General features: G+C 40.0%; 1 long non-coding RNA gene across 2 annotated transcripts in view; it reads left to right on the top strand.

The window, feature by feature from the left end:
* LOC148189544 (uncharacterized) overlaps positions 1 to 27420 on the top strand; it is a 50607-nt gene that overhangs the window by 16952 nt on the left and 6235 nt on the right. For both annotated transcript variants that reach the window (XR_015776528.1, XR_015776527.1), the window contains exon 3: positions 14367 to 14457. This is a non-coding gene — a long non-coding RNA (uncharacterized LOC148189544). The remainder of the gene's footprint in view (positions 1 to 14366; positions 14458 to 27420) is intronic.

Raw genomic sequence — 27420 nt, 5'->3', positions numbered from 1 at the left:
TTGTTAGTATTTTTGTGCAACATTTACAGCAAATCAGACCAGATATGAAACCAAACATGAGGCTCAACTCAGACATCTATTCATCAAAACATCAGCGCAGGGAGATGGAAGAGGCAGATAACACAGCTGTTGTGCTGCTCATACAAACTCTGAAGATTTAGTGAGCACTTCCCACAAAAAAAATCAAAAGCTGAAAAAATATCCCAGATGATTTTATACATAGCAGAACCGTCTTATGAGTCTCAAGCATGAAAGTTGTTTGTGACATGTCTGTTGACATTTAGCAGCGTGTGGGGTCAGTCGGCTGTGTCCTGATGCCTTCAGACTTTTGGGAAGACTGGACTGTATGTTTGTATACTAGACTTATTTAAGTTGCCTCTATAAGTGCCTCTGTTTTCACTTGGTTGGTTTATTATCAGAAAGACTTGTTTTATCATGGTTTTGGGGTTTCTGTTTACTGTGTTCTTGCAGGCTGTGCTGCCTTACACACGTCCTGTATCAGCCTTGTTGATCCTTCCTCAGTTCCTCAGTTTATCCCAGCGAATCAGCTCCCTGCCTGTTCTTCTGTGTCATCACCTTGTTCTCCTCACCTGAGCATCTCTGCCCCTTTTCTCGACCTGCACACCATTCCCTTGTAAGTGTAGTTTGTATTTAAGTCCTGGTATTCAGTTCAGTCTTTGTTGAATCCTTGATTTGGTCACGTGATGTGAAAGCTGTTTCTTTGGAATAAAGCTTGAGCTTTTAGAGTTCCTGCTGCCTGTCGTCACCTGCATTTGGGTCCACCTGCTTCGCATCTGATGACAAAATCAGGAGCTTCGGTTTCTCTGCCAGAAAATTTGAGCATCTAACGCTTCATTTCCTGCATTCTGGTGGATTTTTATGCACCAATTTTTGTCTTTTCCTTATAAGTCTATAGTGTAAATGTCTGTAAAGTCCTTTGTCAAATGGATATGTTTCTAAATATTTTGTGCACAAAAGACATGCCCCCCCCCCCCCGAAATCTCCACCTACACCTTTTGAAGCAAACCTGAAGATTGAAGAAAACGTCTGTTTGGGCTTTTAGTTGTATTTTCGGGGTTGTAATCATTTGGAGTCCTTAATCATGGTTTGTCTTGCTTGAGAAAAGTGAAACTGAATGTGTTTACTGTTCTCACTGCTGGTAATACAGAGATAAGATAAATCCGAGGTCAGCAAGTTCATGCAATGCTACATAGGGTTTGAAATAACCAGATTTGTATGATTTAAAGCATCCTGAACTAAACTGCAGGCAGACTTTGTGTGGAGGATGATGGCACAGTTCCAGCCTCAATAAAAACTATTCATAAATCTTCTCCAAGACTCAATTTAAAGTTTCGTTGTGCCAGATGGGACACGTTTACACAGGTTATCGCCTTCACTCTGACTGGAATAAGACTTGCTATTGTTAGCTTGGCATTACTAATGCGAGTGTAAACACAACATGGGGCTGTTCTTTAGTGTCAGCTCACAACAGCACTTTCTACACCTCCGTATGTGGGCAGACTATTTTTTATTTTCATTTTCATTTCAGGTATTTAGCTGATGCTCTGGGTGAAACAGACGCTTCTTTTAAATTCAGAGAGATCAAAATGAAAATACAGATGGATGCGAAGAATGCTTTGTCCATCTCTTGATTTCACTGCAGGAGAAAACCAGATTTTTCATCATCTGCCTCTGAACATCGATTGCACTGAGAGAATCTTCTAACAGGAGCAGGCCTGTCCGATGATTATACAAGTTGTTGACTGTAGGTATAAAAACCTGAAGTATCTCTCTAGGGCTGCTCCTGTAAACAAGCAGCTGTAAAATGACTCTTCGCTTCTCCCCTTGAACCTTTGGTGGTGCCAACATCAGCTTTGACCATGATCACTTATGTAAGAACAGACCTGCCAATTTGGTTGTTAAACACAGCAGATGGTTTAAAGGCTGCTCTCCAACACAGATCATGTGTTCCCTCCGAGCTCCAACCACTGTGCTGCTTTAGTGAATGTATTTGGTTGGCCTTAATTGAAAAGGTCCAGATTTTCACGATTTACAGAGGATGGTACTTAATGGCCTCAGTGACTTTTCATTTGGTGCCACCAAGAGGCTGACCTTTTTGAATTTTAGTGACCGGTTTCAACAATTATTGAATGAATTGCCATAACATTTGGTGCAGACATTCATGGTCCCTAAAGCGTGACCTCAGTACTTTGAGTTATGACTAGATACTTTCAGAATGAATGAAATCCCCATCAGCCCCATCTGTACTTAATGTGTTAATTAGCTAATCTTAGCATGGCAACATGCTAAACTAAGATGGTGAACTAGGTGTTTTCAGACCATATAGTTATGAGGACTGAGAAGACCACCAGCTAGGGAGCTCCTCTGAGAACAGCATTCCCCTCAAGGGCTTTTTTTCTTTTTACATTTGGACCACCAATAGGAATGCTGAACCAACGTACTGGAAACCCCCGAGTGGTTGATATAGCAACTTCAGTTTGCTTTGACAAGTCAAAAACATATGTAAGGCCATTTCCATGATGACATATTTGCTCAGTAAAGCCTGGTCATTGCATCAGGGCATTCATCCTTGTCTTCTACCATTTTTACATTATAAGCTGTTGTTTGTGTTTTGTCTTGAGGTGAGGTTAGGTTGAGTTGAACAGCTGAATTGGCTATGTTTGACCAGTCAACGCACATCTCCTACATCAGGACCAACCACTGTACATTTACATCAGTCATGGTTCCTTTTGTGCTGAAGAAGTACTCACTCTGAAATAGGGGCTAAAAAAGTGCCTCAAAACAGTGCTCTGAGAGCCATCGTTCCTGGTTCTTGCAGTGCGGAAGAACAAAAATGGGAGTTTTTAGAACTACGAAAGTGTTTCTCTGGTCCAAAAACGCCTGAAGTAAAGATATTTGCTAAACATCAGCATTTCTGCATTGTTGTTGTGAGTATGTTAGCATGCTGAGTTTAATATAGTCAAGTTACACACACCAAAGGTTGTAGTGAGGGCTGAGATTTGAAAGTGGAAAATAAGTGTTGAAGTTTGACGTTTTCTTACTTAAGACATAGTTCAGATTACATGTATACATGTATGTAGGTGTTTGTCATCAGGAGGATTAGGGGATGTTGGATGTTGGATGCCATGACATTTAGGTGAGACAGCTGCCAAGCAGCTGCCAGCTGTTCAACAACAACAACAAGTGCGGGTATTTTTAACAGCACATCAGGAACGTTTCCACTTGTGTTTGTGGTAACAAACTGGATATTTTAAACCAGAAGATGATTTTTTCCTAACCCTTACCATGTGTTTTTTTTTCTTGAACATAACCACATGGTAACCACAGCATTGTTACAACATGAAAATTGAAAACTGAAATGTAAGGTTGTAACTTAACCACTATATATAAAAACTACAAATCATGAAAAGTTAAAATGTAACATATCAGTGGTTGCAGAAATGTACAAGAACAATGTTTATTCTGGTGATTTGGGTCGATTCAGAGCGACCAGCGTGGCTGTAAACTTCGTGCCGTACTGCTTATACTTCCTGCTAATGTTACTGCTGCTCTGCCTTCATTTTTTAATCTCGTCTTCCACACGAAGCATCAGTGCTGAGAGAGTAACAACAACTGTCTGTGATGTCACGACAGGAGGAGTGAGTTGTTTTTGTTCACTTCATCCCCCTGGAGAGGATACAGTGTCAGAGGTTTGCACAGGCGAGCAGGGTTGTTTTTGAGGAACCACTGCAGCAACTTCAGACTGGAAAACAGAGCGTGAGGTTGTTTTTATGTTGGAAAAAAACCCCAAAAACGTCTGTTTCAAATCTCTGTTTGGCTGATGGATGAGAGAGTAGTGGCTGCGTTTTATATGTAGACAAAAACAAGTTTATATAAAACTAATCAGAAAGAGACGGAAGAACGGGGAAAGAACGAGAAACACACTCTGGATAAAAAGTTATTATGCACATATGACAAAGAGAATGAAATTAAACATTAAGAATTTCAAGTATGTGTCATGATTTCAGTATTTCAATATATATGTTTTCAGCAACTGCTCAGTCATACTTTTACACATTTGTTTTGTTCTGTTTTTGCAGTAGTTTTTAGCATCATTAGTGATTTTCCCCTCAGTCTTTTTACTTTTGGCACGTGCTGCTGATTTCCTCGACACACCCACAGACTTTTAGAGAGTGGATGTGACTTCGTGGAATTATAGCCTGTTTGCTACTGACAGAGGGGGGTTAAACAGAGGACAGCCTCCCTCATGGCCACAACCCGGTGGACCTCCACCACCACGTTCTTCCCCTCTCCACTCTCACTACCCCACCCACAGGCTCACAGCAAACTGCTACTTCAGAGGAAGTCCTGCTGGTCCCGTGTCGAAGGGCAACACAACAGGCTCTTGTCTCAGCTGGTGAGCGTGCCAGATGAATCTGTGGCCAAACACCTCCTCATCCTCACCTCTCTGTCTCCATTCATTCCTCCATTCCTCCCTCTCTGCTCTCTCTCCTGTTTGTTTTTCATTGAAAGGAAAGCTGAAACCTGTCGGGTTTGTTTTTCTCCTTCTCTTGGCCAAGTGCCTGCTTTTTAAGCCCAGGTGTCGGTGAAAAGGGAGTCATCTTTCAGAAAAACATGAGGGCGATCACTGGGTCATGTGGGAGGAACAGATGAAGGCTGACACGGCTAGATTTTGACATCTCTGTCATCTTTTGATGTCTCCGTAGTTCAGACTGGTTGGACAGCCTGTCATGTGTCAGACAAACAGTCAAAAACACATTCTTCGTTGTTGACTTAATCCAGGCAGTTGTTTTCCACAATTTTCTTGTGACAGGGAACTTAAAAAAAATAGGACAGGAAAATTTCTCCCTTACTCTGAAGTGAACTTTAATTTAAAGTTAACACTGCGTGACAAAAAAATCCTCCCACCACATATTAGGCTATACCACTCATTGTTCTAAAATTACAATTACAGTAAAATTATTACAGTTTTTCTAAAGTCTTGTTATAATATAGCTCGGGCAGCAACTAACAGTTATTTTTTTTATCATTTTAATTAATCTACTGATTTTTTTTACCTGCTTGATCATTTGGTATCTTTGTCAGAAAACAGTTAAAAATGCAAAGATATTAAATTAACAATGAAATAAAACCAAAAAAGGATCAGATCCTCACAATGGGACATCTGAAACAAGGTTTTGGATTTTTTGGGATTTTTGGATAATCAAAATAGTGGCAGATCACTTTCTGACAGTCTATCGACTCATTGTTTCAGCTGTAGAATCAAACAGAGGTTATTTTCTGTCTTATTGTACCTTGTCATCTTTCATGACGTGACATCTGCAGCCCCTGACATAGCAAGCTATCGGCCAGCGTTGGGCCGCCAGTGAGCATCTGGCGCCCTGGTCTTTGCTGTGTGTCCTGCACTGCTGGCTTTCCTTGGCCCCTGTTGGCTTTTTTTTTTTTTGGCCGACTCGGCATGTTGAATTGGCTTCAGAGATGACACAGGTCTTTGAATGGATGGTGCTCATTTTTGTTTGTGACACCCCACGCCTTTCAGGGCGGGCCTTTATTGGGCTAATATCATGTAGCGTGATTACATATTGAGGACCTCTGGTAAACTTTCTTTGCCCTGATAAATAAACGGTGAAGAACAGGAATGTATTTGAACAACGTCCATATATTTTTTCTTATCCAACTCAAGAGGTACTAAAAACTAAAAGTAAAACATTTTTCAACGTACAAAAATTTTCTTTTTACAAGACATGTACATTTGTCTTTGTGACACCTTTACATGAAAGATATACTTTTCCTGTAATGTTGTAGGGAAGTATCACTATTGAACAACAGCTGTTTTCTTTTTCTTCCTCTTTTTGTTTTGACCCTACATTATGATCTTAATTCCCAAACACTTCAGTGGACTTTTGTGAGTTGTGAAGTAGAAGCCTGTGGCTTATACAAAACGGCAAAACACCGATGTTAAATCAGCATCACAGGAGCAGGTCAGGAGTGATTTCCCAACATTTTAGGAACCGGCTTAACAATTAAATACTTGGATCACTGTGCAACAATCTCAGAAGAGATGTATCATGTGTTTGATGTGTCACCTTTACTGTCAGAAATAGCCTTTAAAAACACAAAGTAACGCCACACTTATATTATAGACTCTTGCTTTTTACTCATAGAGTAAGTTGTATCATTTATAGGGTTGTTAGCAATAACACATTAATCGCAACGCAGTTAAGGTCCGTACATAATGTTTTTTTTTTTTTGTTTGATTTTTTGTAATCACGTAAATTGCTGGCCAGCATTCCTGTCTTTAAAGGGATGTACTAGGCTGAGTTTTGAAGAGTGATGATACTGGTATCATCTGAAACTGGAAGACCTAAGGAATGCAGTGGTACCATAAGTCCAGGGTCACGCTAGCCTCTCAGGAAAGTGGCTGAATAATGCTTCAAAGTTAGGTTAAATTTTGGCGATGGAAAAACAACCTGTTCATTTCACAGGGCTCCCTTGATCTCTGACCTCAGGATATAAATGGAAATGGCTTCTGTGGGTTCCCATGTGTCTCCTTTTTACAGACATACACACTTCATGATAGTTTTTTTGCCGTCATTTGATTCCTAATCAGGACAATGTCAGTATGGCCTTCAGAAATGTTTTGGATTGTAAAATAATGGAATTGGAAAGATGCAGCTTATTGCAATGATAGTTACTGCATTAAATGAGGAACACGTACAGAAACTACAAACACTGGTGTTGTTCCTTCAATAGGGTACTCTAAATCACTGGTACAACTGTCACAGCACATCTGTGTCCTCGATAGTTCGAATCTTCTGCACTGGAAAGCGCAGAAACTCAGAGAAACTCAGTGGGGAATATTTTGGGGAAACAGAACTGGGAAAACAGATTCAACCCCTGATGCACCCCTTGACACCCATCAACCAGAACCCCATGGGAAACTTCCTCCTCTCTGCTGCTGCAGCCAGAGGCCCAGTTAGAGAGTCATAGGGTCACTCAGCTGATTTAATCCCTGGTCCAGGTCACATAAACACACAACACTGGGAAAGCAACCAGTAGAAGTTGACGCACATGTTTTGAGGATGTAATGAAGCTCAATTTACTCATTTTTGGCAACAAAAATATGTTGTTTTTTTAACATTGAAGCAATAACCATAGAAATATCAGCTTTAAGTTAACCCTTGGAAACCGGATTAAATTTAAGTGATTTCTTTGAAAAACATGGGAAGAAGACAATGAGCAACTTAACAAGAAATGGACCAAAAATTAGCCAGAAATTAGTAAAAAAGTTGCAAAAAAGATACCTGAAAACATGCACAAAGAAATAAATTAAAAACAAAGACGAAAATGATCTGAAGAAAGTATATGCATATGTTAAATGTCACACTTGGAGGCCGGGGCTATTGTGTTAAACATCATGCTCGTCACCAGCATGTTGTTTGGTTCTGTGTAAAAATTTAAATCCAGTGTAAGGAATGGACTTCATAGTGCAGAGTGAACGCAGCACTTTCATAAAGTTCTGCAGCATTGCGTGTGTCCTGCATTATACTGTGCCTGCGACCCGCTCATTTTTTTGTCTGTCAAACGTTTAGCAACAGCAAGAATGCACGGAGCCTGTGCAAAACAACTGCCAGGGATTATGTAAGAAGTCTCAGGTCACGCAATACTATAACATAAGACAGAATAATAATGTACTGCTGGTCTAGAGACAGTAGGGGTGGAGACGAAGTAAGGGGTGGAGAAAGTAATGAAAATGAAATGAAAAAACAATGTCAAAATTCGGTCTTAAGGAAGAGAAAAAAAATGGAGATGGAAAAAGTATTTTTAGTTTCAACTACTAAGGCAAAAAAACACCACACACAAAATAGAAGAGGAGGCATTGACAAGTTTGTTTTATCACCCCTTTTTTTCCTTATCACATGTACTTGTGAGTGTCGTGATGAAAACAAGAATGAGTAGGTGATGCCATCTTTGGGACTGAAACATCATTAGGACGCTCTGTACCAGAAGCCAGTGAAGCACGGGAATGCCTCTGACACAGAAGGCCTATTGTGGGTCATATCTGATCTGAAATCCGCCAAAACTTTCAACCGAATAGAAAGTAAGACGGACTCTTGGATGGATGGAGTAATGAAGACAGACAAACTTGGTGACCTACAGTGAGGACACAAAGTGCACGACTGTTGAGCTCTGACAGGTGGATTAGCAAAGTAAGAACATCCTGTAAACAAAACCATCCAAGTTTTGTGCTGCACGTCCAAGTCCTGCAGTGCTGCACTGCATGTAAAAGGCACAACATTTGTTTGAGCATGATGATAAGCAACACATGATGAATAAAAAAACTCACATAAAAAGCCAATGTAAACACAGGAGAAATCAAAATAGCCACTATAATATTCAGGGATGCATTTGGCTCCTTTAACCCTATGAAACCTGAACATATTGACTTGTCTTCTTAAAAAGCACAGGAAGAAGTTACAAGTTTACAAGAAATTTAACCAAACCTTAGCTAAAAAAAAAGAAAACAAAAGAAAACTGGTATTAAAAAAAAGTAAAAAGCAACAACCTAAATGTATTGATACAATAATAACTAGTAGCGATAGTTACTATTACAAACACTAAAAATAGGGAGAAATATCCTGAAACTATATTTATAATCATAGACTATGATTACACTTGTCTGGACAATTGTTTTTATTGTCATTAACATCTAATAATTTCCACTTCACAAAACCAAAAATGTAATTTTCTGGTAATTTTCTTGTCACCTTTTCCTATTTTCTTGCAGTTTTTGTGACATCTCTTGCCAAGTTACACAGTGACATTTTAACCATGTTTTAAAAGAAATCTTAACAATTTGCTCAGGGTTTAACGGCTCAAATGCATGTGAAAAGCATCTGAACATAGCACAAGAAAACTGATGCTATTCCAGGTTTCAAAGGGTTAAACGACTAAAATCATAAGTCATAAACTGAAACTAAGAACATGTACTTCTTTTCTAGTCCATACTGAAGTTGAACGTCTGTATTCACTGACATTACATATGGTTGAGAAACCCAAGTTTGGTTGGAAATTAAACACAAACAGTGTTGGTTGACACTACAGAACACAGCCATAATGGTTCAGACCTGTTTCAGATTGTTTTTTTTTTCCCCTCTAGATCTTTTCTCATTATGTCTCAAGCCCATAGAAAGCTGCAGGCTGAAACAAGGGGGTCAAATCAAGACTCTTCAAACCTAGAGTTGTACCAATAAAAAAACCCACTGTGATCTTAGTGATCATGAAGCAGTATTAAAAGAAATTAGAAGATTGGTTCAAAATGTGCCCTTCAGTTCTTCTTTTTTTAAATCTTACTTTTAATCTTTGAAATCTTTATTTTAATAAATCATGACTCTAATTTTACTGCAGAAATAATCCACTTAGAAATTTGATCAGTTTTATGAACAATGTATAATTGTGGCCTATAATAGAAAAGTAAAGTAGAGCTGGAAGAGCGGATCATATTTCTTCCATATCAGGATACACTATCAGGAGTGTATCATGACACCTATATGGTCACTGACGTAAAGGGGCTCTATGTGACACTCAGTATAGGAGTTATCTGGACACAGTTTTTGAGGTGACTGGGCCTTCGGCTAGCAGCTAATGGTGCTAACTCAATAAACATCACCAAACAATGGCAACAGAGCTAACAGCATTAAGAGGTGATGAGCTTGACAGTGGGGTACACAGACAGTATGCACTAACTTGTGCAAGCAGCTGGACTGGCTTACCACAACAAACCACAGAGAAGCTCAGATTATAAAACATAGAGGTAGCATGACTTAATTCTCTGCTCAGGACGCCATTACTCCACTTTAACTTTACATAGTGTTTTGCTGTTATATTAGTGCTCTAAATGTTGCACATGCTGTGTTGTAATCGGCCAATAGAAAACAAGTATTTCTTGTCGCCACACTGGGATATCTCACTTGGATAAACCAAAAATGTTAAAAGTTTTCAACACACACTGGATGCCTTGTGATCAGATCTGAGAGTGAGCCAAACAGTTTTTGCAGTTTGTTTACATTTCTGAGGAAGTGCAACACAAAAATGTCACATTGAAGTCTGATTTGATACAATGGTGATTACATTATTATGCAAAGACTTTAAATGTCATGGACACAGCTGACCACCTTGGAGCTGTTGTGGCCTCAGATGCAATTTGTAAGGTGAATTTGTCCAAGAAAATACTACACACACACACACACACACACACACACTTGTGCAAAAAAATAATGCAGATATGTATGCATTAACAATCACCAAATTAAAATACACCAGCACGTGCAGAGTAGAACACAAAGAAGTACAGTATAGCAGACAACTAGTCTTTGAATACCAGGCACACACATGTCTACACACACACACACACACACACACTTCCTCTGTGCAGCACCAGCTGTGTTGGGGCTCTAGACATTTAAGAGTAATAACATATGGAGGATGTGCGTGCAGAACTTTGTGCCAGTGAGTGGGCGTGTGTGTGTGTGGGCGGCCTTTCTGCATGTTTTTTCTTGTTTGTACTGTTGTGTGTCTGTATCCATTTAGGTGTGTGTGAGCTGTTTTTGGATAGTGTCATTGCTCTTTAGCCTTCTTGTCAAAATTTTTGGAAAGTTGTCAGCTTGAATCCAAGAGCAGTATGAGCAGTATCAAAATACATACCATGATTTATTGTTTTAATGTGAATACAACATAAGTGATGAAAGTTTACCAAAAATTAGAAAGGAAGTATGAATACATTTAGAAATAGGTAGCTGCACCAGTAAACAGAATAAAAGTGCAAGCAGTGTGTTGTTCACAGCTAAATCTAAAATCACCTTAAAGGTGTGTTTCCAGGGTGTGTTTATGTGTTAAGTGCGCAGAGTTCAGCAGAAAATCTCCTTAGAAACCTGAAACAACAAACCAAAGTTGCTTTCTAATGACACTTGCCTGCAGCAGTCAGAAACAAAAAACAGCTCTGACCTTTGACCCCTGCTGCAAACCGCACCTAATATTTTGAATTAAGACATCTATAGGGACTCTACTCGTTACCTTATTAGAAATCAGTAATTAAAAGAGGATCAAGTGGCTGAAATGTGACAAAAATAGGCATTTAATTTGTCATCTATGTGTAGTTTGATCTGAAAACATTCTGTTTCTGTTCTAGAGATTTCCTGTGCAAATATAAAGACCTACAGAGACTTGACGTGTCATTCTGATGCACAGTTTATCATTTAAAAAGCCACACTTTAACATACAGTATGTGTTTCTTTCATGCGCTCACTTTCACTCCTCACCACAGCTCATATAACTGAAAAATGTTTATATTGTGGATATTGTCTTTCTTTTCTCTTGATACTACTGTTGGTGCACACTGTAATTTTCCAATTAGTGTTTAGCAAAATTAGCAATAAGATTATTTTGTGTTCCTTAATATTTCATATTTTCATCTTGTCTGTTATAAAATATCTTATTGTGTATCATGTTATTATGCTGCTCAAGATTCTACGTGGAAATTCACTGTAAAACTGTCAAATAAAATATATGGCAAAAACTTAACTGTCAAGTGTTTTCACAAGACAGACGTGCTCAAACGAAATACTGAGCTGCAAAACTTTGCATAGCACTGGACAAACTCATTCTCAGCATCAGCCTCGACAACAAAGAGGAAGTGAAACTAAAAACTGTGTGTGTGTGTGTGTGTGTTAGCGTGTTTGAGGAGGCAGACAGCTGGGAACATCAGGCCCCACCCACAGCTCTCTCTCATTGGCTGTGCTGTCGTCAAGCGCATTTAACAAGACAACAAGTTGCTGCTCGGCCAATCAAGACAGAGAATTTCCAGTGGCATGCAACAGCAGTCTTATCTGTGGTGACATCACATGGCCCTTTAAACGGTAGACCGCAGATGACGTTTAAATGGCTTGATGAGACAGAGCACACCTAGAAAACAGAAAAAGTTTCAGACTTGTTTGGTTGACAGTTGGCCTATTTAAAGGCTCTTGGAAAAGCTTATGACAATGACAACTGTGTGGCACACTGGACCACAATGCATTTTGCATTCCAAATATCTTTCCAAATGTAAACATCTCTCAAAGGAGCTTTGCATGTGTGCTTATTGGCTGTTAAAGACACTCAGTAATGACTCTGGGGGCCCACAGCTGGAGAGGGACAATAAAAAGTCCTGGATTAGTTTGGCGAATAGAGCTAGAAAAATATATCATTTCAGGGAGAGGCCCACAATCCTAGCTATGGTTCTGGATGTGTACCAGAAGAAAGTCTGATTTTCAACAGAAACAGCAAAGCAACAGCTCTAAAACAATACATATCTAATATATTGGGCATGTTGCAGCAGTCGTGTCCACCATGTATTTTCTGCTGAGTGTAACATGCCCCCCATTTATCCTTTGAGTTTTATATGAAGTTATGTTATCATGACTATCATTATGTTTATTTCCATATTAGTCCTCAATATAAATCCAAGAGTCAAATTAGAGAGTTTCCTGTGTTTATTGTACTCGGTGAATGGTGGATGGTCATATTCAGAGTGGGTGGTCTTGTTTTATTTCACAATAAGAGCACTGTGAAGAAGGCTTGAGGCCAAAATGTTTGCAGCCTGTGGATGAGTTTGATGTGTGTGGGCCTTTTTTTTTTTTTTTAACTTGTGTTAAACCAAAATAAGATGCACTGAGTCACCTTTTTACATATAAATCCTTTGAAACCTGGATTGTTTTCTTGTGCTGCATTCAGACACCTTTCACAAGTATTTAAACCTTTGAACTCTGAACAAATTGGTTTGATTTCTTTCAAAATCATGAGAAAAAAAGCAATGAGCAACTTAACAAGAAATGTCAATTAGTAGATTTAGAAAAATATTTTGAAAAAAGATAGGAAAAAATGTCTGGAGAACTGTACTTTACTCATTATTACAAATAAATATTAAAAAATATATTACGGAATTATAATAATTTTTAAACTTTGTTTTATGTTGTGTTGTTTGTTTTACTTTTTGTTTTTGTTTGTTTCTTTTTGTACTTTTACTAATTTCGTGCTAATTTTTGGGTCATTTCTGCTTAAGTTGCTCATTCCCTTCTTCCTTTGTTTTTAAAAGAAATAAAGTAAATTTGCCCAGGTTTCAAAGGGTTAACCACACATATTAAAAGTAAGTGTGCTTTTAATTACAGTAATGCTGAAGCTGGAAGCCATCCTTCGCATGTAAACAATCCTAATCATTTAGTGTGCAGCCATTGTGCAGTTTCTTAGGGACCATTTGAGGTTAGTTTCTTGGTCAAGGACAATAGCAGGAGTGTCCACATATCAACATGCACATCTTTGAGTAAATATGCAGAGACATATACATGAGGACAGCCTACATTCTCTACACAGAAATGAGTAGGGCTGAGATTTGATTTACGACACTGTTGCCAACTACTGAGCCTTTGTGGAAAATAATTAAAATCCCTATGATTAAGTACTATAAACAGATCATGCCATGATACCAAAGATTGGCAGCCTCTATCTCATACCAGTGGAACCACATTTCCTATGAACTGTGTTTGTCAGAGCTGGAATTCAGGTGAGGGGGCAGATAGTTTGTTTTCGGTTGTTGAGGGGAAACTCTCGGACGCCCAGCCACTAGGTGAGAGGTTGCAGCCAAAGGGGGTGACTGATCAGCAGGACAAACTCTGCTGCCTCTGTTTATCTGAGGGGATTCTGTTCAAAAATGCTAAATATATCCATTTTGGAATAAGAGCTGATAGTGAAATTAATTTATCTCTAAAGTGAAATTCTCTTGCATGAGTGCATTTTTGTTTTTTTATGTCCACTAGGAAAGTCCCAGGATGTCTCAGTTTAATGTTAAATTAATATAACATTACATTTAGGCCCATAATCAGGCCATTGTGTGTATGTTTTTGTAGAGTTGAGGCATTTGCTAGTACCAGTCTCTCTCCAAAGCATCACTGTGTGAAATTGGGATTTGATACACTAACATGTTAATGTCTGCAATATGACTGCTGCTGGATAGATGTTTTCAGCATAAATTTTCTGCTTACAGCTACACTTAAAGGATGGCCAACATAAGAGAAAAAATACTGTAGTCGATCTTTCAGTGCCATTTAGTGTTGTTCTTTAAGTGACAGTTTAGAGTTGACAAGTATAGTTTATACGTCTCTGGAGCAGCGGGTTAAATATGAAACTCAAGCTACATGAGTGAACAGCTGAAGAAATAAGGACAATGTCAGTTTTTAACACATTAAGCTATGTGACCTTTAGAACTGAGCGTTGCAAATTCTCTAAACAATCTGCTGCCTGTGTGTTTAATGCAGGTGGAGATAAAATCAGCTGCACGCGCCCCCATGCTGCTGGCAGACCTTCACTCCAAAACACATGAACCTCCTCTGATGCACGTAACACACGGTGAGAGGAGAAAAGTGTTTCCTGTGTTTCCTGTGTTCTTTGGCTCAGCATGTGCCTGATAACCCACCACCACCCTCTGCACTGTACATAGACTTCCTAACTGTACATGAAAACATGCTGCCCTCTGACCTTTGTGTTTCTCTTGTCACTGATCCTTGGGGAGAAAGTGTTGTCTGTGTCTGTCTGAGCTTTGCATGCTTGTGAGACTCTTTAAGCGTGATACAAATGAATGTGATCGGATGTGTGTTTGAGGTAATTACAGCAGTGAGTCAAATGTTGATAAGATACTAGCGAGTCAGATAGCAATTGGTTTTTGTCCTGCTAAAAACTGCTTTATTGTTGAAGTTTACCCAAGTTAAATTCTCTGTTAAAGCCCCATGCAGTTTAACTTTGCTTCTGCAAGCAAATCCACTACCTTTAGTGATTCCCTTTTAGATAACTGATTTCTGTCTGAAAACAAAATCTTAGAAAAGCTGGTGTAGCTGAGCCTGAACTCATAAGCAGCCATCAAAAATACTGTGGGTTATTCGGGCAGATAACTGGTTTGGATAAGTGCAACTTGGTATCAGTGTGGGCTGTTTGCATGCACTGTTTGTACGTTTCAACCCTGCTTAAATATACTGCACATAAAAAAGTTTATAGCAGCCAACTGATCACTCTGTGACATTGACAAATAAATATCCTCTTGAGTTCAAATAAATTTGTAAGACCTAATTGAAAAATAAATTTCTATCACATCACTATGTCATACTGAAAACAAGGTCAAACTTCTTTCATGCTTATTTTCAGTAAAAACTTCCTTGAGTAACAAAATGTGAAGTGTGTTCATAAAAACGTGGTAATTCACTTTTCATAAAGAAGGGGTTAGGCGTGTGCAAATACCTGTAAACTCCAGGGAATGCTGCCTGTATTTTTGCAGTGTGACAGCATCTGTGCTAATTCGGGGAAGTTTTCTCACATTTTCCCTTTTAGACTCCAGAAAAGGAAACAAGCTAAAAGAGTTTCCTTGAAGGAGTGGGAACTTAATGGGAAGTTGGCTAACCAAAATACCTCACCGCTTCCCAACAACAGGAAAAGGCCTTGTAAACTTGGACCACTCTGGCAAAACCTTGTGTTGGCTCTCTGAGAGAAACGCATTCTCGGTCTGCAGCTTAAATCATTCCTCTGCAATTAACAGATACTACTGCATTCACCAGCACCTTACATCTAAAAAAACAGAAGCTGTCACTGCCCAAAAGTCTTTACCTTACAACTAAAGATGGGTCATTACCAGGAGTGAAAGCATAGCTCTGTATTTATGTGACATTTCTAGCTGTTTGCTAAGAGATTATCTTCTTACGACAAACACAGAGAAACCTGCAGTACTTACAAGCAGTTATGCAACCTATTTTCTGCCACTGTATACGTTGCTAGAGATAGTTAAAGCTCCGAGTGAGTCTGGCGGACACAGCAGGAAGTGTGTGTGTGTATGAGCATTGTTGTTTTTCTCTCTTTGTTAGTACCAGTTTGAGTTGCAGACCTCCACAGTGAGAACATTTTCATGACACGATGATATTTTGTACTGTCTTTACCTCGACACAATGGAAATGTATTATAAAAATCCAGGCCTGTTAGAATAAAATACAAAATGACAGTTCACAAGAGTGAAATTAGGATTCATTTTGAGAAGAAGTTGCTTGGAGTTAGAATTTAGGGGTGAGACTGAGTTTCTGATGTTCAGGTTTGGCATGATGTGGTTAGTGTGGATCTTTCTTTAAATGCATTTAATATCATGTCAAGGGTCTGACACATCCCAGTTAGAAGAAAATCATCAATAAAGGCAGCTGCAATTAAATAATGAAACTTTTAACCAAAAAATTCTCTTAAGACAAAGACGCACTGTTTCCATCGTAGGTCAGGGAGTGATGTAAAGTTCAGATATCATAGTGAATGCAGACAATGGCTGGCCCTCATAAGAACATTAATCCTGACGTGTGTGTGTGTGTGTGTGTATGCACATATGGGAGGAAGAAGTCGGAGGAAGGAGGAGGCGGGGGGTGATGTAGCTCCCAGCACTGGCTCACGCCGGTTTGCGCTGCTTCTCGCTGGCCGAGCCCCACAGCGAGGTTGCAAGGTTAGCGGAGAGGCGAATGGATTTGGGGTTGGGGAGGCGTGTTGAGGGGAGGGGGGCGTCATTTAGCGCCTTGACTGCCCTTTGCAGCACACATGCCTGGCAGCTGACATGCCAGCCAGATATCTGCATGTAGAGAGTGCGTGCAGCGGTCATCGTCACTCCCTGTGTGAAGAATCAAGGCTAAGATACTGAGGCATGTCATATGGATACTGGATTATTCATCTCACTATACGCACACACACACACACACACACACACACACACACACACACACACACACTTACATGGACGTACATATACATCAGAGGCATATAAAGAGTTCTCACGTGCACAGACACACACATGCCTTGCATGGTTATTGTCACCATGTGGTAATCTTTAAAGGGTTTCCGCTTTTCGTTTGGACTTGAGTCAAATTTACACAACGCAGAAAGGCAGAAGTGAAAGTTCAATGATTGTGATTTCTAGGCTCAGTTGAACCAAACTCACCCACTGAGCAGTATTACGTTGAAAAGATGTTTAATATATGTCTATTATACGTCTGTTTGTCTTCATACGTTTAGATTTTGGTTATTCAAGGTTGAAAGTGAAAGTTTAGTAGACGTCTATTCTAGATGAACAAGTATACAGAATCTGTTTGTTTGACAAAAAATAAACATTCATAACATAAACATGGGGGTATGCAGTACTTTTGTTAATTAGTCACAGGCTTTTATGTATTTTTAACATATTTAGTTATTACTTTAAGATAAAATTAGGCTATATGTAGCTGATAAATCCTGGTCTATAACAGGGCTAAAGCTTGGAGACAGTGTTTAAATTTTGCTCAGTGGGGTAAGACAAATTAACTATGATGATCCCTGTCTTGGCTTTCTTTATGGAAAATGTAGCCTCCAAAAATATCAGACCTACTTCATACTGTATATAAAGGTGCACAGCAGATATAATCAATAGAATGAGACAGTGATTATCACACAAACTTCCCTAAGAAGCTCAGCATATACAGTCTTTATGTTTCACGTGTGCATATGCTCTTGTTTCTGTGAGTTGAACCTATGGAGAGTCGGGTCATTCGCACAGCTGTTTAACTCAAACACCAGCAGCAGCAGCAGCAGAGTTACTGCTGTGTTTACAGGAAAGATGCACAGCTGAGCTATGCGAGAGTCGAGCAGAGACTTGAGTTCACACTGTTCTGTGGGGCTGCAGTACAATACTGAGCATTTCCAAAAGTGTGTTCACATCAGGCACGTTGGAAAAGGTTTATTTCGTCTGGAGCATTGACATCTTCAGTTTGTTTGTCTGTTCTATTGTGAGGGAGAATATTTGAACTCTAGTGGAACCACAGCACTGAGATGCCTTAAAATGTCAGTGACTAACAAAGGTGAAGCACTCATTCTCATATTGATCCATTTCTTCAAGTGTCGTTCATAGGTCTGAAAATGTCAGACTGTCTATTGTGCTTAATTCAAGTCGAAGCATTTGTTTTGACTCCTTCTTCCTGCCTACATTTCGGTCTCTGTCTTGGCAGGACAGCCTGGTTTCTGTGTAACAAACAGGCTGCTTGAGAGTTGCTCTGTTTTTCTTTTAATTGTGCAGCTTAAATTGAGCCAAAAATTAAATGTTACAAAGAGATTTGCACCATGAAAAATGTTTTTGTTTTTTTTCCCCTACAAATTCAAAATAACATGGCTTGATACATTGATTTACAAATGCTCATTTTGTGGGTGAAGTATTCCTTTATGTCCTGATTTAAATACAAACAGAACATTAGCAATCTGCATGTAAATGGTCCTTAGCGGTCATAGGTTAACCTTTAAAGGTTGTTCAGTATTTCTGTTGGTAAAATTAAATTAAACTGAATGTTTTGCAGGAAAAACATGTTTCTCTTGTTGTTAAAAAGTCAGGTCATGAATTTACACAGTATTTACAGATTTCGGCCCTCATCCTGTAGCTTCGCTTTAATGCTACATAGAAAAGCAATGTTTATTTAACAAAACTAAGAGTTTCACCCAACAATTACCAGAAGGTTTTTACTGGCAGCTGAAAATAGAGAAATACTGGCTCTTTTCAAACATTTCCACTGTACATACACACAATATGGCTTGCAAAAATGTGCTTTCAATAGATACATCTGTATGTAGACATTCACTATACAGAGAACAGCCATGCCTTAAACTGTCTAGAGAAACAAATAAAATGCAGCTGGAGAGTTATGCAATGGAAAAACTAAGTAGTGCCGCTTTGCCTTCGTCCAGGTGGAACTGATTTTGAGCTGTGGCAGATGAGGATTTTTGCCCAAATATGCTTAACTTAGATTATAATGCATGTTTTTCCAACAATTTAGGTGGTGAGGGTTTAGATGAGGAGAGGAGACACTTATTCAGGATTTCTGCTTTGGGGCTGTTTTATGGCAACGTCATGCCCGATATCCTGCTAAACTTTAGTTTCTATTGTTGGCAACTGAGCTTCACTGAAACATCCCTAGTGTCTTGCACAAAGACACCTGGATGGTCATCAATGAGATACACGAGAAAGCTTTAATGTCATTTTAAACACTCTGTTGTCTCATGGTCAGTTTGGAGTTACCAACTTGCGCGAACTTGCTTCTCAGGATTAGTCTGACTCAGTAAGATCAAAGCCTTTTAGAAGAGCTATGTGCCATATTTTAAATTCAATTATTCCTAACCACATACATTTAGTAGCATCAGTCATATTACTATGAACAACAAGACCATCACTGAGGAACTAGATAGCCTGAAGTGGCCTTAACCCTCCACCCTTCAGGTTGAATTTGTTGGAAATCACACAGATTGCTTATCAGAATAAAAAAGAAGAATGTAAGCTCCCAGAGCACAATATGAAATCATTCTTTGTATCATCAATATTTGAACCGTTAGGTCCAATAAAGAAATTAAACCATCTTAAAGAGCCAAATCAGTAAAAACATTTTCATGCCATTCTCATGGTCTGCAAATTTGCAGAAATGAAGAAATGACCCACCCTATGCTGCCTTATTCTGCCTCTTAACAGCTCACCCTGACGCTCTTGCCCTAACCCAAACCAGCCCCACTCCTCTTGCCTAAACCTAACCAATCCAACCAATGAAGGCAACAAGCACTAGCCAATCAAGTCAAGTCAAGTCAGTTTTATTTATATAGCCCATTATCACAAAACAAGGTTTGCCTCAGAGGGCTTTACAGTGTACGACATCCCTCTGCCCTTAGACCCTCACATCACCCGAGGAAAAACTCCCCAAAAAGAACCCCTGTAACGGGGAAAAAAAAGAGGAAGAAACCTCAGGAAGAGCGGTAGAGGATAGTGAGGGATCCCTCTTCCAGGACGGACAGACGAGCAATAGATGTCGTAAATAGCAAGTGAAATACAATCATGGCAAAAAAGGAAAGAGAAAGAGAGGGGGAGAGGGGGAGAGGGGGGGCACAGAACAATAGAAACAGATGCATGTCATATTACAATAATGGTAGGTGTGAAATTAGTAATTGCTGTCTATGATGATGTTGATAGAGATGATAACAGTCTCATGCATATGTGAAAGGGAGTTGTCCAAAGGCAAGATCACAGCATCGGCGCAACCAGGACCAGACCACGATCAGGGCGAGCGGGGGGCACAGAATCAGTACAGCCACAGCACGAGCACAACCAAAGGCAGGGTCGCAGCATCAGCACAGCTATCACCACGGTCAGGCACAGTCAAGGTTACGGCCAGGATCCAGGGAAACTAGGAAACAAGGGAGCAGGAACGCTCCCGAGAGGCAGTGGGATTAGCGTAGTGCAGTTCAACAGACCCAGGCTCTGTAATCGCGAGCCCCAGGCAGTGAGAGTACCACATGGCTATCACAGAGCTAAGTTAAGCTTGCACATGGCAATGCAGTAAACAGACATGCATGATTTCTGATGGCAGCATTGAGAGAAGGAAAGGAGCTCAGCATATCAGAGGAAGTCCCCGGCAGGTTAAACCTATGTCAGTTTAACTATGGGCTGGACCAGGCAACCTGAGCCAGCCCTAATTATAAGCTTTATCAAAGAGGAAGGTCTTAAGTCTACCCTTAAAAGTTGAAACGGTGTCTGCCTCCCTGACCGAAAATGGAAGATGGTTCCATAGGAGAGGAGCATGGTAGCTGAAGGCTCTGGTTCCTAACCTACTTTTGGAAATATTGGGAATCACAAGTAACCCTGCGTTTTCAGAGCGCAGTGATCTTGAGGGTTGGTAAGGAACTATGAGCTGTGACAGATAGGATGGAGCCTGACCATTTAGAGCTTTATAAGTAAGGAGGAGGATTTTAAATTCAATCCTGGATTTCACAGGGAGCCAGTGCAAAGAAGCTAAAACAGGAGAAATATGATCCCTTTTCTTGCTTCCCGTTAAAACACGAGCAGCAGCGTTCTGCACCAGTTGGAGAGACCTAAGAGATTTGTTTGGGCAACCAAATAATAGGGAATTACAGTAATCCAGCCTAGAGGTGACAAATGCATGTACTAATTTTTCAGCATCTGTTTGTGATAGGATATGTCTAATTTTTGCGATGTTACGCAAGTGAAAGAAAGCCGTCTTTGAAGTTTGTTTTATATGGGAGGCAAAGGATAAATCCTGGTCAAATAAAACTCCGAGGTTCCTTACAGTTGTGCTAGAGGCCAGGGTAATGCCATCTAGAGAAATTAAATTGTTGGAAAAGGAGCTTCTGAGGTGTTTTGGGCCAAGAACAATAACTTCAGTTTTGTCTGAATTCAACATCAGGAAATTACGGCTCATCCAGGCTTTTACATCCTTAAGACATGTTTGAAGTCTAGATAGCTGATCAGTTTCATCTGGTTTCATAGATAGATATAATTGCGTATCATCAGCAGGGAGCGTATCACTGTCCTCGGAAACACAAATTTTTCATGTGTTCAGCCAGACAGGGTCCTTAATGTGCATTCTCAATGGTTTCAAAAATGTACAAGTTAGAAAAAATCTGTAACAACTTTTTCAGTTTCATCGGAATGACTGGAGTGTCAACTTTGAACATGGTTTGCAGTTCTCTTTATACATCCATGACAGAAAAGGGCCCTGTACTTTCTGTAAGTCTACAGAGTCGTTGGTGATTGCAAATTGTGGAGGGAGTGTAAGATCAATGATCAAATTACCCCAACACGTTTATCCTCTTCAGTCATGAGAATAGCGAATAGCGGACAGAGAATAATGGGGCTTATGGGAAATGCAGTTTTGATTTAGCCAAATATTGAAGCTAACAATAAGGAAATGAAGTCCCTCCCCTCCCAGTGGACTACCATGGGACCCTGTTTCAGAAAAAAATATGTATGGTACTCAATGGTGAAAGACAAATAATTTTTTTAATTACATTTAGCAAAGTATTAAATTTGTAAATATGTAAAATATTACTGACCTTCATGTTTTCCTCCTGTTTTTGCGAATCAAACCTGGACTTTCACAAGTATACAAGAAGAAATTTCAGTGGTGTTGTCGATGAAAGCAACAAGTATGATGTTATTACATGTGGTGCAGCAGCTCCAGCAGTAAACCGCTGCTTTGGTCATGCGTTATAAAAGTTGTGTCAGCAGAGCAGCTCACAGTGCTCTGAATTGATGACTGCCCTGCATGTAGTGTGAGACTCCTGGCAGAGTTATGGGGTGAGGTCAGAGGTCAGGAGTCTGACCTCCAGCAACGCCTCCTCCCCTGCTTCAGACATCCAATGAGGGCATTTATTCCACTGGGCTGGAGACGCACAAACAGCATCTACTTGCATCTACTTATCATGTTCGAGGGCCAAAGAGGTAAAATAATCACTAATCTTTTCTCAAAGAAGCAAAGATTGGAGAAAAGTAGGGTTGTCAGTGTGTTAATTATGATACTATTAAGGTCTGTACATGACATGTTTTTTTTTTTTCTTTTCTTAAAGTGTTAATCGCTGGTTTACATCCCTGTCCTTAAAAGGCTGTACCAAGCCGAGTTTTAAAGCCAGACCTGAGTAATCCAGTGGTACCAACCATGTCATTTAGCTTCTTACTAAGGGAGCTGAATAAAGCTCCAAAGTCAGGCAAAATTTTGCTGGTCATTTCACAGGGGTCCCTTGACCTTTGACCTCAATATATCTGAATGTAAATGGGTTCTATGGGTATCTATGAGTCTCCCCTTTACAGACATACCCACTTTCTGCTGGTCCCATGCAGTTTTTTTTCTGTAATTTGATTCCTAATCAAGACAATCTGGTAAGAATTGCTTTACCTTGTCAATATGGACATCAAAATTGTTTACCAGCCCTGGAAAAAAGCAAAAGACATTTGTGTAGCAAAACGTCTTTCTTACACCATCAGTCATGTCATAACTTCAGATTCTGTGTTTTTCATAGACTGCCTCTGAAGCCTCATGGAACGCTGTAAATTTTTGCCTTTGAATGAGGAATTTCATTATATAACAGATACTCTGAATGAAAAGTCTGTCAAATTAAGCTATGAATAGAATATCACAGACATTTATCTATCTGAAATAACTAATATTCATCCAAAAAAGTTATGAAACTTGTTTACAGCATCCGCCTAACCCTCACCCCAGTTGGAATTGGCATTGGTGTGCAGTGACTCCATGTTTGCTCTGATGAGTTAAGACATGAATATAATGTATATTAATAGAAGGTGTCTGATCACAGTCAGGACAGCAGCCAGCATTAACTGGTACACAAAAGTAAGTTTAGGACTTGGCAGCTGGCTTAGTCCAGGAATAGTGTCCGTTTGGATGAGCCCTGTGACACAGATAAGGTTGGCTCATGGGACGGACGGAGACACTGCTGACCTCACTGGCCCCTTTCTTTAATCAGGGTTTTATAAAAACTCTGACCCACTGAAAAACAAGTCCCAATGCCAGTATATTCACCCCTCCTCACCTAAATCTAATATTGCTTTACAGTGATTATATAACCAGTCTGTCCCATATTCCCGACATGGTTAATTCCAAATAATTGATTTTTTTCCTACTCTTCCACTCTGAACCAATCATCACTGCATACACACTCTAATTGCCCTTTATATATTGCATATTCATCTGCACCAGCTTCCTCTTCTCTTCATCACCACCATCATCCGAGACTTTAACGCACTAAGAATCTTTAAATCAATCATTTCTCTTACAACGTTACATTTTTGAGACTATGCAGCGGTAACACACACACTGTAGCATGGAAAAAACAAACTGATCTACCAAAAGTAATTTCAATAATTTCAAACATGTCTGCCTGATTATCAAAGCACCCATTTGGCCCTCCGTCTCAGGTCATCTCCTGATCCCTTATGTAATATGTCCTGGGACACCTGCCCATCACCACAAGTCCTGGATCTTCCCAACATTACCACCAGCAGCCCTGCCCTCGCTCTGCTGTGGATCCCCTTACACTCTGGGGAATGTGTATCCAAATTGTTCCTAGTGACAACAAGCGCATGACGGAGCGCTTAAAGAAAAATTTCAGCTGGTCTGAGTCAGAGGAAAGATGAGGAGGAGGAGAAGGAGGGGGGAGGAGGAGGAGGAGGAGGAGGGAAATGAGGGAAGTGAGGAGGGGTATAAAGCTCCAAGAGTCAGCCTGCGCTGGTTCAGACCGGTTCCTGCCCCCTTCCCCTTCTCCTCTTTGCCTCTCCTCCTCTTCCTTTCCTTTAGTTTACTCTACTCATCCATTTTTTTCTTCCTCCTATTTCCGTCTAATTTAATTTTTCTTTCCTTTGCTCTCCCTCTCTCAATTCTCTTCTGTGCTTTCTCTAATTTTCAGATGTTTGGCTGCAAACATCAGTCACTACGCCCTGATTATGCACACATAAAAGTTGAAAAATCCATTATAAACTCTGTTAACAACACTGTTTCTGTTAGTGTGTGTGACGAATAGAAGCAAAGCCAGAAAGAATCTGAAGTAACAGAAGGCTTAAATTGACCAAATTCGAGCGAGGTATAAGTGATATATCTAATCTATGTGTTTTTCACAGGTATAGTTTGAGTAAAAACAACTTTACCAGAGGCAAAACAGAGAGGTAATAATGGTGAGAGTTTATATACTAAACAGGGATGGATGGGCATTTCTCGGCAAAACTGAGGATTCTGGCTTCTCCTCTACACCGCAGGCTGTGTTCACCTGGAAGAGACTGGAGATGTAAACACTGTGAGGCTGAACAATGTTTCCTCCTCCAGGCCACTGGCCAGACGGATTTGAGACTGTCAGACGCAAAGCAACAGCTCAGCCAGCTGAGATGAAATACTAATGGAAGATTCATGAACCAGCAATGCACTTGTGTTATCATCTGAACAACGTGTTTAAGTGTCATAGTGACGTGCACTAAAAGATTAAATCTTGTAAAAGCATTTCCACCAGCTCCCCATTTATTAATCTGTTTTTTTGGGAAGTATAGTGAAGACATGCAACAGCACCAAATAGGGAGAATAGATAAACTTGTAGATTACCACCTTAAAAGTCACAACACAGACTTCTTTCAGACTTACATTTTGTACCATATTTTGCCCTGTAAAGAAGTTGGAGCAGGGGATGAAATGGATGCACACACCTCATACTAGTGGCAAATCTTTTCTTGACCAGTTATCTTTGACTCTTCTCATATATATATATATATTCTTAACAACCCTTCGAAATTAATTTAATTGCAAAAGTTGTTTATGAAACTTATTTATACTTTAGACAGTGTTTGCTGAAGGATTGCAACTTTGTGTTGATTTGGGTTGTGTGCCTTAGTGACCTCAAGAACTATACGGACGGTCCCTGGTCAGGTCACCCAAGTCAGTCAGGTTGAAGGCTGGAGGCCTGACAAAGTGCAATCTGCTGGTCCCATTAGGGGTTAGGTACAGGGCAAACAACCCAGTCCCATAGATTTAAAGTACTGTTACAAAATGGTAACAAAGGATATTAACACTACCGTGTGCATGGGCGGAAGTGAAAGGCCCATGGAACCTTCTGACAAGAAGGTGGAGGTCCTCAACATCAAATGCAAGGCTTGGATTGGATCCTCGAATGTGCGAGCCATGTACGAAACCAGTGAGCTCACACGTGATCGCAGAGATGAGGAATTCCTAATTGTACATCCTTGGAATCATGGAGAGTGAATGGATGGGATCAGGGTTACTCAAAACCCACACATAAGAAACAATTCTTTATCTTTGAAGAAATGGTAACCACCACCATGACTGGATAGCATCCTGGAAAAGAGGAATACAGAAATGTCTAATGAATTGGAAACCTGTCAACAGGAGACTCATTTAGGTCAGATTATGGTGAAAACACATTAACACCACCATCATATAGACAAAGATTGGATGACATAAAGAACAACTGAAGACCAACCTAAAGGGATGAGATGGTTGCTCTTTCCATGCACTGGGTGGTAGCAGATGTTGATGTAGCCGATAGCATCTCAACTCGTCAAATACTGCTGCTTTGTCAGTGGACGTTGCTGTCACAGACTGATGCACGGGGTGGCAGCAGTATGACAATAGTATAAAAAGAGTATGAAAGTTCATATAGGGAGGGTGTGAGGGTTGGTGGATGGGTCAAACAAAGTCTAAACTTTCACTCAGGAGTCTGCTGTTTGTTTCCTGTGTGAAACCAAAGTTAACAGAGTTATTATAATTACAACATAGTGTGCTAGTATGTGTTGCATGCTGTACTAATGAGGTATGTCAAGTGACATGACATTTTGCTGGTAACAACCATAGTTCTTTTCAGCCAGACTATGAGTTTTTTTTTTCTGAAACTAATTACAGGCTTTTGTTGCCTAAATCTAAGGAGGTAAACCAAAAAACAAATGTTTTACTTATTTAAGACTGTGTATATATAATGAGCAGAAACTGCATTTTCTGCGAAAATGGATGTTCATGCACGTAACAAGTGGAAATCAACACGTCCTCCTTGGATGTCTAAAACTGATGCACAAATGTACTTAGCAGGTCATAATTTGTTTAGATGTTTAGATGAGAATGCGTTGCCTACTGCCACATGCTGGAAAAAAACATCCTGTCTCTTCACTTTTGTACAATATATAGGACTGAAGAAAACAGGGGTGATGACCTTGAATGACCTTGAATGCACAAAACTGCTCACTGATACAGGTGGATGGAGAAAGCCTACCTAAATCACAAGAGTTTGTATGTCTTGGCAGCACTGTTATATACGATAGAGAAGCAGGCAGTGACATCAAAAGATGATCACTGTGTCCTTTCTACAGTGCTATACAGCTATACAGACTGCTGGAGAATCACAGAGTGACTTCTCCAAGCTGTCAACATTACACACAAGAAGCCTCAGAGAACTCCTGCACATCTCCAATCAACAGCTACTCACTCTGTCCTATCAAGGTAATACAGACACCTTTATCATGGGAAGAGCAGGATGACATCACGAGAACTTCCCTTGACTGGACACAAAAAGGGACAACGTAAAAAGGGAAAACCCAAAGAAACCTGGTGATGGACAGTGGATAGAGAGCTGAAAGCCCTGATGCAGACCTGGGGTACCATCCAAATGTACGCCTAAACAGACAGGAGCGGAAGTCATTTCTTGCTGTCCTACATGCCAGGACAGTAAGTACATAAGTACTCCTGTGCCAAAGTCTCGTGCACAAACAAGCAGCTCTGGTGACAGAGAGACATTCGATAGCTTGACTTACTAATTAAAGCTTGTTTACAGTGTGTGTGAGGTAGAGGGGAGATTCGCCGAGGTTCATCGACCTCTACAAGTCACGTTGATTCTTTCTATATCCACATCTACCGATGTCCTTTTATTGCATGCATGATCCTTATTAGGCTGCAGGAATATAGTCAGATACTCAGACACTGACTCTTGTTTTGGCCT

Source organism: Plectropomus leopardus, chromosome 5 (genome assembly GCF_026936395.1).
Source record: "Plectropomus leopardus strain MGB_pleo_1.0 chromosome 5, ASM2693639v1, whole genome shotgun sequence".
In the NCBI taxonomy this organism is placed as follows: Eukaryota; Metazoa; Chordata; class Actinopteri; order Perciformes; family Serranidae; genus Plectropomus; species Plectropomus leopardus.
This window is presented reverse-complemented; position numbering and strand designations above follow the sequence as displayed.